The sequence below is a fragment of the Macrotis lagotis genome, chromosome 1 (genome assembly GCF_037893015.1).
Source record: "Macrotis lagotis isolate mMagLag1 chromosome 1, bilby.v1.9.chrom.fasta, whole genome shotgun sequence".
NCBI classification, from domain to species: Eukaryota; Metazoa; Chordata; class Mammalia; order Peramelemorphia; family Peramelidae; genus Macrotis; species Macrotis lagotis.
Genome location: NC_133658.1, coordinates 705,816,221 through 705,828,404, shown reverse-complemented (window position 1 = coordinate 705,828,404; position 12,184 = coordinate 705,816,221). Strand labels below are relative to the sequence as shown.

At 34.5% G+C, this 12,184-nt stretch overlaps 2 long non-coding RNA genes across 2 annotated transcripts in view; one reads left to right on the top strand and one right to left on the bottom strand.

Moving 5' to 3' along the window:
- Positions 1–11,092, bottom strand: part of LOC141507841 (uncharacterized) — a 28,747-nt gene extending 17,655 nt beyond the window's left edge. The window contains exon 1 of the long non-coding RNA XR_012474283.1: positions 10,800–11,092. This is a non-coding gene — a long non-coding RNA (uncharacterized LOC141507841). The remainder of the gene's footprint in view (positions 1–10,799) is intronic.
- The window catches only part of LOC141507843 (uncharacterized), a 109,994-nt gene that overhangs the window by 34,451 nt on the left and 63,359 nt on the right, over positions 1–12,184 (top strand). The gene's annotated exons all lie outside the window — the stretch shown is intronic.

The window sequence follows — 12,184 nt, the reverse complement described above, 5'->3', positions numbered from 1 at the left end:
TGTGGTATGAAAATGACCCTAGGTTTCCAAAGGTTGAACCAGAAGCTAAGACAAGACCTATCAAATAAAAGAAGAGTTCAACTACAGTTCTGGCAATGGATTGTATTTATATTGACTGAGAAGTAACCTAGCTATATTTAGAAAGACATCACTTTAAAATTAGCTTCAGAATGACTAATTTGAAGATAAGTTTTAGAAATTCATGAGGACTATATCAACTTGGGCATGCACTGAATGAATGAATGAATGAATGAATGAATGGACAAGAACTCTGTACTCAGGGAGCACCCAGACTGATCAAACTATAGATCCCTGAAGTAATGAAGAAAGTTTTTCAGCTAACATTTTTTACCACACTTTCATTGAAAATTTAAAGCTATATTTTGACATGAATTGGGGTCAAATTGCAATGTCAGTTTCCATGGACTTTCTATTTCCAAAATCATAACTTTATATCAGCAATAGAAAGACCCCTACCAATACTGTACCCTTCATATAATTTGTTGCTAGTTTCTTTCTATTTTTCAGTTCACAGAAAAGAAGAAAGTTGGAAATGGGTCAGGCAGTCTATCAAATTGTCCTGTTAAAAATAGTGTAACCAAGTGACTGCATTTCCCAGTTCTGATAAACTAGGTATATTCTCTGTGAAAAAAAAATGGCATTCATTTTTGATTGGTGGATAAAAATTAAAGCTACAGCAGCCAGAAAAACAGAAACAGCTGAAAAGAAATCCATAGTTAATCAAAATTCCAAAATTTAGATCTGAATATTCATCATTTTTCTGTCAAAAAGACTAAAACTTAGCAAACTGAAGAACAATAATTCCAAAAACTCTCTTACTTCTACTCTTGAGTATAAGTGGAGTCAGCATTATCTGGGCTCAAATTGCAACCCTGATACCTCTTCGATAATGTTAAGCTACACAGCCCCCTATGAGTTTTGGGTTCCTTAATTGGGATTAGGGATACTGGATTAATGTAAGACTTAAAACCCTGAAGTCACAAGATACCAATATTATTGCTATTTTAATTAATCATAATAATAATGGCTCTGGTAAAGATGTTAATGAACCAGAAGATGGCTGAAAGTGTAGTATCATAAAGGTTTCTCTTTAAATTGTGTTGAATTGGTAGTTCCAGTGATACTAGAGAATCTCAAATCAAGGAACAACAAAATGTTGGAAAAATCAAAGGTCCATAACAGATACTATCTAAAAGATATATAATCATAAAATAAAGTGATTGTTTATTGAGATTAAAGGATTGATAAATATAATTCAAGTGTGTTAAATCTGCCTATGGAATAAGATATTGAGGAAGATTCCTTGCATCTTCTGAAAGACTGATAGTAGGGACAGGGACAGAAACTACACAGGATAAGAAGACATAGATGGGTCAAATTTGGTAGCCCTGAAGGGAGTGCCCATCCTGATGAGATTCTGTATTCATTGAGTTATACAAGTATAATGACATGCAGGCAGATGGAAATCTCTTCCAACAATAACATACAGCTATGAATCATGAATCAGCATGATCTATGATGAATCAAAATTACAGAGGATGCAAAGTGCAATGGAAAAATGGGCCATAGGTATAAGTAGGTGATAGAATATTTATAAACTGATTTGTATTAGAGAAATGACACTGAAAATATTATTAAAGACACATATGATCAGAAAATGAGGTGGGTGAACTGTGTGGTGAGAAAGAAAAAAATTTGTTTTCAAGGCACCCTAGAGATAACTATCCAAGCAAAAGAAGGCCTTCAGTCACTTGGGCGAAGTCCCTATAATGGATTCATATAAAGGTATTAGATGAAAAGGTAGAGGGTAAGGGAATTATGACTTCCCTTGATAGCAGTCATATCCACACTAATGCCATCAAATATCTATTAAAATAACAGAATCCATACACTCCATTGACAGTGCTCTCATTGGTCCATAATTTTCTTTCATCCTTATTTTTAACTATATGCTGCTTTTATTTAGAAAAAAAAATTACTCTAAACTTTAAACCATTTTACAAATGCCTATTATTTTGACAATCTAATCTATAATTAGTCATCTTATTTCATTGTGTATGCATACCAAACCATTGCTAATGTCCAGAAGGGTTTTCTTTACTTCTCCCTCTATTTTAGTTAAATTGAGAGTTGTGTAGTTCCTTAGAAAGACAACCCTTTATTCTAGGAAAACTTCTAGGTTCTTTCCATGTTCTTTTGGATTTATGTGAACAAAGACAAAGCCTTTTTAATTCCCTCAGGTGCCAACAATGCACAACATTCCCAAACTACAGAGACAAGAAACACCTTTCAATGACTACTTTTATCAGAAGTTAGATTTTTCAGCCTGCTCTAAGTTTCTGGTATGGGCTAATGTGACTACCATTACTACCACCACCACCACCACCACCACTGCCTCTGCTGTTGCCTTCCAAACCAGTATCTATCGCAAATTTATCTACAATATACAGAATTTGCCTAACTTAGAAATAGTACTAGATAATTCTGTGGTACCGAGTTTTGGCCACGCTGGAGTTATCTAGCAAGTCCACAAAGAACTTAAGGGCTGTGACTGGGTCTTTGACTATTTCTGAGCCTCTGGGTTACCTGCTAAAGATATTTGTTTTTCAATTTCCTAATTTGTCAAAAGGAATAGGTATGATTATGCACATTGAAAGATGCACATTTATGTAGATAGCACTGAAAAATATGTTCACTCGGTGCTATAGAAGCAATGAATAAACATTCTTAGTAGCAAAATGGTGGACTATAAGGCAAAATGATGTCCTCTGGGTCATTTTCTTTTCTTCATTATTTTTCTTTGTTACAGAGAGGATTCTTTGGGGACTAGAAATGTTAATTGGGAATGACAGTGGCATAAACAACAAAAAACACCCATGAATCATTTTAATGGTAAATTACAGGATTTTTAAAAGCCCTATACAGCATTTAAACGTAGAATAATAATAATGAGATAGGGTGACATACAAACATTGCTTAATGGCAATGCATGAAATACTCTTATCCCAAATGCAGTTGATAAAATACCCTAGAAAAATAATATCTTACACCTCATTAGAGTTCATTGGCCTAAATCAAAATGACATATATTCTACAGAAAAATCTAAGCAGGATTTTCCTTTGTAGATTGTTTCAGCTTCATGTCCCTTTAGATTTTAGAATGAGCTCTCCATAATGGCTTTTCTCCTATTGGATTAGAAATCACTATGCATTGAAGAGATTAAAAAATATCACTGTGCATTTGAAAAGATTAAGTTCTCCTTAGGAAGAAAAAAAATTGATACTGTCAAAAAGTATTGGCTTAAAAAACCCCAGTCTGAAAACGAAGAGTCATCTTTGTGCATAGAGGAATAGAAGCTAAAATATCAGTATGTGATGAAGGTGCCAGTAATGACATTCTCTAGTTGCCTTCAAGCTGTTGCCATATCCATTTGTTGGTTGACTTACCCATGGAATAGAATGAGTTGACTCTAATTTAGAGAGAGAATCCAGTCTGAAACCCCTGTCCTGACAATGTCAATATTACCTCCATAAAAACAAGATGTGTCATATATGCACAATTCCCAGGGAACAATGGGAGATCACTTAATTCCATTTCATAGACTATCAGCAGCTACAGTTTTTAGTCACCATAATATTTGAACCATTTTCAGACTGGCCTCCTAAGAAGTTCTTCTGTACCCCATTACTAAGGCCAATGCTTTCTTCTTTATAAAATTGAGTCCATCAACAAAAAAGTACATTGGTAAAGTCAAACTGAATTCTAATGGTATTTTTTCTCCTCAAACCCAGAACTTTGACTTTTTTTTAGTTGAACCATTATTAAAAACTCACTGTAAAAGAAACAGACAGATAGATATAGATACAAACAGACAGACAAGGATAAAGAGAACAGAGACAGAGATCAAGGAGATAAATCTCATGAAAATATAAATCTAAATGCTGACCTACTTTTTCATTTTTATCTTTCTATTGAACATTTGAGGACTCATGTCACCCTACCCTTTACACACACACACATACTATAGTCATATTTCAGACCAAAAAAGATGAATTCCAGGAAAAGCAATATCTGAAAGCATGTTATATTTACTCTTTATTAGTCAGTCTTTCAGAGGGTCCACATTTCAAACATCATAGTGCAGTGAGAAATAATTGATAGAGAGCTGTCCTCAAGAGTTAGGATGAGCTGGCTTCAAGTCCTACCTCTATCCCTTAGTGGATCCAAGGCAATTCTTGCTAAAACTATAAGTGGGAGTTAACTTATACATTGATGGAGGTAATTTTTCTTCCCCAGAAGCTAATTTCACTGATGCCATCACAGGCCTAGACCCAAAAGCAGTATTCCAATTACCTTTTATTGCTAGGAGAAAGGTATCAGTAAAATTTAAAATGTATGTAGTCCTTTTCTTCCCCATGTAATAATATAAAACTCAACCATTTACTTCTCTAGATCTGTGGATATAAAATAATGTCTTGTCTTTCCATCTTGTTCAAAGTTGGGGACATTTTGAGACATGGTAGTTATGACACTGAACCTTCATTTAAAGAGATGCTTGAATATCTCCAGTCTATTGTATATAGAACATCTTTGCCTCTGTTATTTTTTTTCCTTAAGAAATACTGAAACTTGAAGAAAAAAAGGCATAATCTTACTAAAAATGCACAGTGGAGACACCCTAAGAGGGCACTTTATGATTTATTACAGGGGAAATGGTTTGAAAATATATGGCTACTGAAGCCTTGACCAATAGAATCCATAATATCAAGATCATCAGGAGCCCCAAGAGCTTAAGGGTGCTACTCTCCTAGTTTGGATAGTTTTGCAGTTCCTGCTGCATTGTTTTGTAGTTAATCTGCTTTGTTTCAATGCCAGTTGAGAGCTATTAGCTCTGTGTGAGCAAAAGAGCTGAGGGTTCCAATTCATCCTCAAACCTTCTTGTTTCCATGTGCTAAATAAGACATCCCAGCCTCCCTAAATTTGAGTAACTGGTTGATGTTTCTGAGCTGGCCTATATATATTTTTGCCCTCTCCTCCATGATATAGACTGATTCCTGGAAGAAGGAATAGAATTGTGTGTGCTATACCCTATAAGTTCTGTTTTTTTTTTTCTTTTTTTTAGAAAGATTTAATTTATTTTGAATTTTGCAATTTTTCCCCTAATCTTGCTTCCCCTCCCCCCATCCCCCACAGTAGGCAGTCTGTTAATCTTTATATTGTTTCCATGGTATGCATTGATCTAAGTTGAATGTGATGAAAGAGAAATCATATCCTTAAGTAAGAAACATAAAATATGAGATATAGCAAAATTACATCATAAGATAACTTTTTTAAAAGTTAAAAGCAATAGTCTTTGGCCTTTGTTCAAACTCCACAATTTTTCCTCAGGATACAGATGGGATTCTCTGTCACAGATACCCCGAAATTGTGCCTGATTGTTGCCTGATGAGCAAATCCATTCTCCCAAGTTACTGTTAGGGTGTACAATGTTCTTCTGGTTCTGTTCATCTCACTCAGCATCAGTTCATGCAAATCCTTCCAGGCTTCCATGAATTCCCAGCCCTCCTGGCTTGTAATAGAACAATAGTGCTCTATCATGTAAATATACCACAGTTTATTAAGCCATTCCCCAATCGATGGACATTTTACACAGACAAAACCACTCTAACCAAGATCAAAAGAAATGTTTTAAATTGGGAAACAATTTTTATGACTAGTATTTCTGGAAAAGGACTCAGTTCTAAAATATACAGAGAATTAATTCAAATTAAAAAAAAAAAGACAAGCCTTTCCCCAAATGGTCAAAGGATACACAAAGACAATTTACAGATGAGGAAATCAAAGCTATCCATAGTCATATGAAAAATTGCTCTAAATCATTACTTATTAGAGAAATGCAAATTAAACTATCTCTGAGGTACCACCTCACACTTCTCAGACTGGCCAATATGACCAGAAAGGACAATAATCAATGTTGGAAGAGATGTGGGAAATATGGGACACTAATATATTGTTGGTGGAGCTGTGAACTCATCCAACCTTTCTGGAGAGAAATTTGGAATTATGCCCAAAAGGCAACAAAAATGTGCATACCCTTTGATCCAGCAATACCACTACTGGGTCTATAGACTGGAGAGCTTATGAAAAGGGGTAAAAATATCACTTGTACAAAAATATTCATAGTAGCTCTGTTTGTGGTGGCAAAGAAATGGAAATTGAGTGAATGTCCTATAAGGATTTTTTTTAGGGTTTTTTTTTTTAAACAAGCCTTGCACAAGGCCACACAGCTAGGTAATTATTAAGTGTCTAAGGTCAGATTTGAACTCAGGTACTCCTGAATCTAGGGTCTGTGTTCTATCCACTGTACCGCCTAGCCACCCCTCCCCATAAGTTCTTAATAAAAGTTTGTCTTCTGATGGATGGGCAAGATCATGAATAGACTGATAAATAATCCTGTTCTGTCATTGCTTTAATATTTGATGCAGCATAGCAGACCTTTCCTTTGGAACCTAATAGCATAGAAAACTCACTCAACCTGTCTCAAATTTCCTCATCTGTAAAATAGGGATAATAATTCCCTCTTGGGATCATCGTGAGGATCAATTAAGATTGTATATGTGAAATGCTGTAGAAGTACTAGTGATTTCTACTTCAAGTCTTTCTAATTTTGGTTGATTCCCTGGACATAATATATTTCACCCTCTTGCCTCTTATTAGTACTAGTAGTTTGGCTACCATGTTTGGTTTTCTCATATATACTACATACATGCTATTTCTCATATGTGTTACATATATGCTATTTCTTAGGATACTTTCCTTCTATCTCCTGTCTTTAGCTTTTGTGTCTGAAAGACACACAGAGATTCACCTTAGATGGAACTTAATTGTTTCATAATAAATATGAAAGAAGAAAATTCATTCATATTCTGATCAGAAGATGTGTGCTTTGAATGATTCTGTGGGTGTATATACTTGGAAGTGTAAAGCTCAGTTTCAATGGGATTTATTATATTTCATTAGGCAAAATTGAACTTAAAAAGTTAGGTAATTTTTTCTCATACTTTAGATCATTCTTATTAGAAGTGAAACTTTTATTCTCTGACATAATTTTTTTTTTCTGGAAATAGAGAGTAGACCAGTATGGGACAAATTCTGGAAAGGTCTAGTTTGAGAATTTTAAGTTTGAAGTTTAATTTGTTTTTCTTAGTTCCTGAATGACTTTGAGCAAGGCACTGTTTATCCATATTTTAATTTACCACTCATCCATAAAATTAAAGACATTGAACTAGATCACGTCTCCAGGAGACTTTTCCTGGTATAAATATTTTTTTTAAATTGTATTTATTTTTACACAAGCATTATCTGCATCTTCCACTCCTATCCCCCACTCTCTATTTAAACAATTTGTTTTTAAAAATTGAATTTAAACCCTCGTGACAATTATGATTTGTCCAGAAAAAATAAATTCACATATTAACCATGTCCAAAATTGTATGTCTTACACTGCATTTTGGCAAGAGGTAGGTAAGATGTTTCCTCTGGTATAAGAGTTCTAAAGTCTTTCAAAATTGCTTTTCTTTATAATTTAACAGATCATTCTGGTTCTGCTCATTTCATTCTTCATCAGTTCATACAGATTTTCCCAGTTTCCTCTGCAATTTCATTTTGTCATTAAAATCACATGTCATTATTTGTTTGGCCATTCCCCTAACAAATGTGCCACATTCTTTCCTCCCCCTCCTCTATGCTTCACATAGTTTCCAGTTTGGAGCTACTATAAAAGAGGGACTGCAGGATTAGGGAAATCTTTGTATAGAAAATGATACTTGAGCTAAGTCCCAAAGGGAACTATGGTTCCACATTTGGTTTTAATGAAATATTCACATATTTATTAAAATCAAAGAATGTAATTTCAATCATGTATAGCTTTCTGAGACATTTTCTTAGGAATCAGGGGGCAGCTAGATGGCACAGTGGATAGAGCCCAGGCCCTGGAGTCTGGAGGACCTGAGTTCAAATTTGACCTCAGAGACTTAATAATTACCTAGTTATGTGATCTTGGGCAAGTCAATTAACCCAATACCAAGAGAGAGAGAGAGAGAGAGAGAGAGAGAGAGAGAGAGAGAGAGAATAAGGGGACATTTACTTTTGTTGTTCGTAATTGTTTGTCTTTCCCTAAGGTTATGAAGTGTTAGACTATTTAGAATTGGTATACAATAATTATGGTAAATATGGATTTTACTGTCAAATAGAATTGCTATAGGCCAGGTAGTTACAGGTTTGATATGTAAAGTTCTTTTCAACCCAGTGAGGACATAGTTGCTTCAGTATGTGGTAGAAACAAATCACTGGCAACATGTCATCTAATAATCTACTCTCTAAATTAACTCTCAATCCAGTAGTTGAATGAGTTATGTGAGATGAGTGAAGATGAAAATGCACTCACTTGAATGGCTGTAAGAACAGTCGGTAGCCTCAATGGAAATAGGAAAGTTTGGAAGATGGGTGGAGTGGGGCAGGGAGGGTAATGATGAGTTCTGTTTTTAAACATGTTAAAGTTGAAATGTCTATGGATATCAAGTAAGACTTTTCTTCATGGTCTTTTGCAATCTAGTTTCTAACCCTAGCACTATTCTGAAATTGTTCTGCTAAGGATTGTTTTCTCTCTCTCTCTCTCTCTCTCTCTCTCTCTCTCTCTCAGGATTTTGCAAGGCAAATGGGGTTAAGTGGCTTTCCCAAGGCCACACAGCTAGGTAATTATTAAGTGTCTGCAGCTGGATTTGAACTCAGGTACTCCTGACTCCAGGGCTGGTGCTCTATCCACTGCAGCACCTAGCTGCCCAGGATTGCTTTCTCTTAAAGCAACTATGTCCTCACTGGTTTGCAAAGAGCTTTACATATCAATACTAGAAACTCCAAGTAGTATCTCTTTTAAAAAATTTTATTCTTAATTTATGAAATTGAACAGCTATTTCTAAAACCTAATATAATAAAAAGAATATTGTACATGAAATTGTAAATCTACAAGCTGATACCTTTGTGTTTTACATCATCATTACTACTATATTTCACAGTCTTGTATCCTTCTCCCCTAATGACAAAGAAAAAGTTAAGTAAAATCAAATGATATGATTTCATCATCATTTTAAGTATGTTCCCTACCTCTTTAGAGCAAGGGGAGGTGTGTTTGGTTATTACAATCATTCAGCATTTTGCTTCTTTTTTGTTTTTATCTATTCATGTTAATGTATTGTGGTATTCCTAGTTCTCTTTACTTCATTCATTCTATCAGTTCAGACAAGACTTTACTTGTTACTCTGAATTATCCATATTAGTCATTTCTTACAGTTCAATAATATTCTATTCACATACCAATATAATTTGTTGTCACCATCTGTTTTTAGTTTTGTTGCTACCACAGAAAGTATTACTATGAATATTATTTTATATATGGGACCTTGTATCATCCTGTCTTTGACATCCTTGGGGAAATGCACTATAATAGGATCTTTGAGTCAAAACAGTTTAGCAATTTTTCTCAAATAATTTTAAATTGTTTTCCAGGATGATTGAACCTGTTCACAGCTCTACAATAGTAGAATTTTTACATTTTATTTTTATATTCCCAGAATATAGCATGGTATCTTGTATATAGCCAGTGCTTCATAAACGTTTATTGAAGTTGATTGGATTGATGCATCATGATTCAGCCTTTCTCTATCTGATTGCCAGTCTTCCCAACGATGTTTTCTCAATCAAGAATTTAAGACTATAGATTTTTGTAAGAAATCTCAAGTAGGCATATACACAACCTAATAATTAGGGAATGCAAATTTCATCTCTTTGTATTCATTTCTGAACAGTCTTGAGAAAAATGACATATTTCCAAAGAACTATAATAACAAAGAAACTTTTTCTTTGTTATTATAGTATGCAGAAGAAAGGAGATACTATTCTTCTCCCACTTCATGTTGTGTTTTCCCTTTTGAGAAAAATGAGGAAATAGCATTATTTTCTTCCATACCAAGATTATTGAATATCTGGATTTCTTTGGTAGGTGTAAGAGAGAGGGAAAAGGTCTTAGCTCTCTTATAAATAGACTTTTACCTATAGACTGTAAACTCATGCAACAAAATAAAGGCAACTTAAAGGTAAGGATGCTTTAGTTTTTTTCTTTATAATTCTAGTATCTAATAATGGAACATAGTAGGGGCTGAAATATTTATTAAATTTAAGATTAATCTTTTTTAAAATAGTTGTTGCCAGTAAAATTTTAAGTGGACTATGCAATTGTTCAGTAATGGAAATACCATTTTCCTATGTTCATTGCATAATTCTAGTTATTAAAAACACTTTTTTACAAATTCCACAATAGATATGGCAAATACTAGACTCCTTTCTTTGTTTCTGGGCATATTTATTATAAGAGGCATTGAATGTCTTTTTTTGAATCACTGATTTTTAAATTATGAGACCTTTATTTTAAAGTAGCGTTTGAATCTTAAGGAGCATAGAGTGATTTTTGAATTTTTCATTTAATTTTTTTTCTATTTTTAAATTAGGAGGTTGTTTTGTATGAATGCTCAAATCAACTTTAAAAGGTCACCAATTTGAGAATTTTCCCACTTGTGTTGAGAGTTTTGGCAGGAAGGAGGGCTGGGACAAGCATGAGACACAAGTTAATGATATCAGATATGAGAGATACTAGTTTATAATAAATAGATAATAGATTTAGAGCTTGAAAAAAATTGAAGCACAGAAAGCCTAAATGACTTACCCAGCCAGGCTCAGTAAATTTCTGACTTGGAGTCTGATTCCAGATCCTGCTGGCTGTGAGATCAGTGTGTGGTGGGACATCTGGGTAGGATACTCTGGGACAGTCTGGCAAAAGGGACCCATTCATACAAGACTGGTATCCAGAAGCAGAAAATCCAAGCTCTCTGGAGGCCTGAAAAGCTTGTGAAGTTCATGGTCTAGGTTATAGAAAAATAAGTAATGATGGTACCAGATGAGAAGACTAGAAAAACAAAACAACAACACAGACTTGCTACAGAATCACAAGCAACAACCATGAGGCTCCACCTTCCTTAGTATCAAAATTAGCTAAGTCTTTGGCACGGTAAGTGTAGTTATCCAGTTTAAGTAAAACCAAGACAAGGATACAGGCCTCCTTATTATTCTTCACGGAAAGAACACTGAATCTTCCAATCCCTTGGGTTTTAATTGATTATCACCTGTGCCTGGAATGCCTTTTCTCTTCATCTCTGCTTCCTAGTTTCCTTGACTTCCTTTACCGAGGTCTTTCTTGATCTCCCCATTTCCTCTGATCCCAGCATCTTCCTTCTGAGATTACTTTCCCTTTTCAGTGTGATTTATATAATATATATATATATATATAGTTTATATATATGCATATATGTATAATATATATGTATATAATATATCTATATGCATTCTGCTTCCCTCATTAGAATGTGCTTAGGAGCAGAGACCACATTTTTTTGCCTTCTTTTGTATAGTAAACATTTATTAAAGTTCTTGGCACTTAGTAAGTACTTAATTAAAATTTGTTGATTAACTGACCAGCCACTCAAGTTAAAGAGATGGGTTGTGAACAACTCCACGGTTTTGTCCTCCAGTGTTTAGAGGCTCAAGAATTAGGAATGTAAAGTATCTCTTCCTGGGCCTTGTTTACTGAGCTAAATCAAAGTTGCAGCATTTTTCCATTTGAAAAAAGATCTGGGGACCTTAGCCTCAGACTCCAGAACTTTTACCTTTTACTATTTTCTACATTTCCCTGGATCATCATACAATTGTGGTACCTGGAAGGTACCTCCTGACCTTTCTTCATTACAGAGCCTGCTTTGTTATTTGAGTTCAGAGATCTGGCACAATAAATTCCTAATCACCTTTTCACCTGCTGTCGGAGCTGTCTCCACTATAATTGGTTCCCCAATTTTGACATCTATTCTCTCTTTTCCTTCAGCTCCCTGATTCTGTGGTGTTCAGACCATACCAGTGAATTTGTAGGTTACATTTATTTAGAAGGTAACAAAGAAAAGATTACACAATTTCTGAAATAATACATCAGAGTAAGAAAATGAGACAGGAATATGAAGAAAAACTATGTAATTTTTAATTAAATGGAACTTCAACTGCCTG